This window comes from Apium graveolens, chromosome 3 (assembly GCF_009905375.1).
Source record: "Apium graveolens cultivar Ventura chromosome 3, ASM990537v1, whole genome shotgun sequence".
NCBI classification, from domain to species: Eukaryota; Viridiplantae; Streptophyta; class Magnoliopsida; order Apiales; family Apiaceae; genus Apium; species Apium graveolens.
The window spans coordinates 94,886,625-94,891,410 of record NC_133649.1 but is presented as its reverse complement, the minus strand read 5'-3'; the positions used below and the strand labels follow the sequence as shown (position 1 = coordinate 94,891,410).

The 4,786-nt window shown below is 34.6% G+C and overlaps 1 pseudogene; it reads left to right on the top strand.

The window, feature by feature from the left end:
- Nucleotides 1-209: 209 nt before the first annotated feature.
- On the top strand, nucleotides 210-4,579 carry LOC141712620 (monooxygenase 1-like; annotated as a pseudogene).
- The last annotated feature ends 207 nt before the right edge of the window (nucleotides 4,580-4,786 follow it).

The window sequence follows — 4,786 nt, the reverse complement described above, 5'->3', positions numbered from 1 at the left end:
TAAGTCAAATTATTAATCTACTTAGCAATTAGCAACATTACGTAGTAATGAGGAAAAGTACACCTGTATACATTAATTAGAGTTGAATCATTTATTGAGCATATGAGTTTAACGTAATCTAACCAAACTGACAAAAATGACATGCATTTGGCACCACCCTTATTATATTATCTAAATTTATATTGGGGTCACTAACCATTACAATTTGTTAAAAACGGGACAAGAAGTTGACTAAAATTTGTGAGCTGAAGCGGTATTTTACTCGATCAACATACTAGAATCTTGCAATTGTTTATGGAAAGAAATTAACCTCTCCCACAACAGCTCTCGTATAACACCTTGCTTCTGTCTTACAAATTCTCAAATATATAAAAACTGATTCGATTTAATTGATAAAATCGAACATTTTTTCAAGATGATCATTAGTACAGTCAAGTCTGATGGAGTAGCAGCACTTGCTCATAATTATGCAGTCAAGTCTGACATGTCGTCTGTTAGGAGTAGGATAAGCCTGAAATAAATGCTTCATCTCGCTGACAACTCCTAGCTACTACCGAAAGGAAGACTAGAAGGAGGAGATTAAAATTGGTTAGATCAATCGAAGTAGAAGAAGAGAGGGATATAGATGGGTACAAAAGGTGAAGAGTTAGTGATAATTGGCGGTGGAATATGTGGTCTTGCTACTGCCCTTGCTTTTCACAGGTACCATTCACTAACTTGCTCTTTCCTGCCCTCCTTGTGCCTTTTATTTTAACAGGGTGCAACTTTATTTTCCACATCTTTGTCTTCATCTTGTAATTCATAGTATTATCTTTAGTTTTTTTCCACATGCTTTATTATAAATCACTAGCAAGTCTTGCCAATTAACAACATCTCCCGTCTTTCCGCTTTGCTCTGCCCATGTTTTCAATTAGTATCTGCTGGAAAAATTGCGTAAATACATTTCATTTGAGCAACTGGTGATTAGAAAATACAACAATCTAGGAAAGGGGACTGAAGGTGAAAAGAATGGCAAATTGGCAATTCTGGTGGATACTTATCAATATTAACATATTGGCCGTCAAAGTATCTCTCCTTAAGATGTAGGTAAAAAAAAAGTAAAACCTTTTGAATGTCATTTTTTCTTAATAAGGTGATCTGTTTTAGTCGGCTCATAGTTACCAAATTCTGTTTAATGTGCTTTGCACCACAGTAGATTCTTGGTAACTTATGATGACCGTGTCTCACTTAGTTGCACTCACTTGCACATCTATAATTGTGTTTGTATTTCCAATTTATCTGGCTTTGGTTTTTGAATCTATTGTTCTATTTGATTGCTACTTTTAAATTCATTCTCTTCATATACTGTCTAGTTTTATCATAATAAAGAATATATGACACGAAATTAACCCATTTACTAACAACCATAATATTTTGAAAGAGCCGGTCACTTGACATTGTATCGGAGCTAAACTTTATGAGCGATCCCACTGTTCATCAAAAAATAGAATTGACACTATGGCTGTGGCGTGATCCACACTTTGACCTTAAAAATTGGTTGTTGAGTGAGTGGAGTATTTAAGATATATATTTTGTAATTTGGGATTTTAGTGTAAAGATTTGTTATTTAAGGACATTATTTAATGATTTTTGAGTCATTAAATTACATTTGGACATTGATTTGTTTGTTGCAGAAAGGGTATAAGATGCTTGGTTTTGGAAAGATCAGAGAGTTTGAGATCTTCTGGGGCAGGCATCACCATTATGCCAAACGGATGGCGCGCATTACATCAGCTTAATGTTGCATCAATCCTGAGACAAACTGCTTCTCCCATACTAGGGTATTTCTATGCACCTATAGCGTTTTAATTGTTATATTATTATCAGCAGTTATGTGTGTGTGTGGGTGTATGGCGCTCTGCCCTATTGAATTAACCTGATAGAACATAAATTATATAGTTTTAGAAGGCAGAAAGTTAAAAATATTGACAACTAGTCCTGCTAATTGGGCGAAATTTGTAAAATGCACTTGAGAAATGTATACTATTCTCTCCTTTGGAAGTATCACTCTCCAATTAGCCATAACTTTAATTTCTGATGCTTCATTATTAGTTGTTGTCAACAGGACAAAAGATATATGGCTTGACAAAAATAAGCAGCAAGATATGTCATTCATGTAAGTCCATCTATTCTGCAGTTTTATATTGTCTGAGCATGATATGTACTTGGGCATGCTCAACCAGCAGCATAGACTAGTAACAAGTTTTCCTATGGTATTTTTTCCTGCAATACTGCACTGCAGAACTCTACAAGTTGTTACATGCATCTATCACGTGCAAGTGTAGAGTTAGTTGAGTTGTGCAAGTTGATATTGCTTGTTGGACTAATGGTCCAGTAGCTATGTTTGAGCAAAATTATTAATTATCTGGTGCACCTTAATTTATGATCATCAACTGTAAACTTTGTGACTGACTGAATCCACAACGTAAATAAATAATGATTTAAAATATGTGATGTAATTAAAATTAAAAACAGCAAGTCTTTGATGGCTGAATAAAAATTATTGGCGCAAGTACTCACTATTTTAAATTAGCAATTAAACTTGCAATTGTTTGTTTGATCTACATTTTTAATGAATTTGATGCTTCTATGTATATCAGAAACATCAATTCTGGTCACCCTACTTTTAGAATCCTTTTCCAAAGTTTATTACACTTGAGAAGTAACCTGTGCACCAAGGTCACACGTACTACAAATATAGGGTCCATGTAATAGTTTATAAACTATTTCTATGAATTCATAAGTCATTCAAAAATGGAAAAAGAATTTCTTTATATTCGCTATATGTTGCTGGTATATGTCACTGTGCCTTGATAGAAACTCAGAAAACTTATATGTACACCAATGTTATTTATGTACGTATGTGTATATAGTGAGTTGAGGTGTTAAACCCAATCGGGAATGTTATAACTATATTCTTTGACTTAACATAATGCAATTGTTTCCAAAACATAGACCAATATCTGAAACAAGTATTTGCTATAATTTATATTGGGTTTACAGTAGTGGTGAAGCGCGTTGCTTGAAAAGAAGTGATCTTATTGACACCCTTTACAATGCTTTGCCACATGACGTCGTAAAGTTTGGACATCAAGCTATCTCGGTAAAACTGGACCCTCAAACTAGTTATCCAATTGTACAGCTTCAGGATGGAAGTCTTATTGCAGCCAAGGTATTGAGTAGCTTTAGAATAATAAACGGGAGTCCTGACTTATTAACATTTTTTAATGGATTATATAACCTTAACTAGTAATTAAGTCTATGATAGTAAATTATAAATTGTAATATAAGAAGTGCTTTATGCTTTTGTCCTCAATTGATAGGTCTTGATTGGGTGTGATGGAGCCAAGTCAACTGTTGCAGATTTCCTCGAGCCTAAAGCCTACCAAACTTTTTGATCTCTGTTCGATTAGGGTTTTGACCAATTATCCCAACGGCCATCCATTTGCTCATGACTTTGTCCGCATGAGGAAAAACAATGTTTTGGTGGGTCGAATTCCAGTTGATAGTAGACTAGTTTACTGGTTTGTAGCACACCCGTGGATGCAAGCAGGTGAACTCTTGTTTTCTTATTTCAAGGCTTGGAGTTCTGAATTGATCCCTTTTAAATCTCTATGGAGCAACTTACTTTGGAATAGCTATTTTTTTAAAAAAAAACTAATCAAAGCAGCTATTCAATGAAGCCAACTAATTGTATATGAGCACTGGTAATATTGAATACCTTCTACAATTAGAAAAAAAAACATCTGTTACAATCCTAGTAATCTTCTTTTTTTAATTCCTTTTCCATTTGAAAAGCTTATATCTTCTATTAGAAAATTATCAAACATACCCCGTGACTCCGGCCTATAGAGCAGGTTGTAGAGAGGGTATGACGTGAGCTAACTTTACCTGTAAACTTTGGAGTTTTTCCACTAGACAATTAATCCTGTTAATACTTGTGCTTATTGTGAGCAGATGACATGGCCTCACTGGACACTGAACTTATTAGGCAATACACCGCAAATTTATTGCAAGGTTTTCCGAAAGAAATCGTAGAAATGGTGAGAAGCAGTGACCTCGACGCACTTAGTTCCACACGTATAAGATACCGTGCACCATGGGATTTACTAGTAAGTTTTCGGAAAGGAACAGTAACAGTAGCTGGAGATGCAATGCATGTAATGGGTCCATTTCTTGGACAGGGTGGTTCAGCAGGCTTAGAAGATGCAATTGTACTTGCCAGAAACTTGGCCAAGAAAATGTCGAATTCTTCAACTGATCCAACAACTGTCAAAGAAGCACTTGACCATTATGTGAAGGAGCGGAGGGTGAGGATAATACGACTGTCTACACAAACATACCTTACTGGTTTACTGCTTACAAAATCTACCTCACTGCTGGTCAAGTTTGCTTGTATTGTCCTCATGGTTATTCTCTTCTGTAACGCAAGTTTTATGTCATAACAAAACACTAGTTTTATATGTCATAACAAAACACTAGTTTTATGCTTCTGAACTAGAAGCACCCATAAAAGTACTAAAAAATTGTTACAAATCAAGTGTCATAACTGATGTAGATGGAAGGATTTAACGATGCTATCTTGTATGGTATCTTGTATGGTTCATTTTCATTTAATAAATAAAATCTGAAATTTTTTTGAAAACAAAATTAAATGAAATATGGGGCTGTTTAAAATATCATTTTTTATCCTTCAAAATTTTCTGAATCTTCGCATTTAAAAATCGAAAGAATGTGTTCCAAAGAT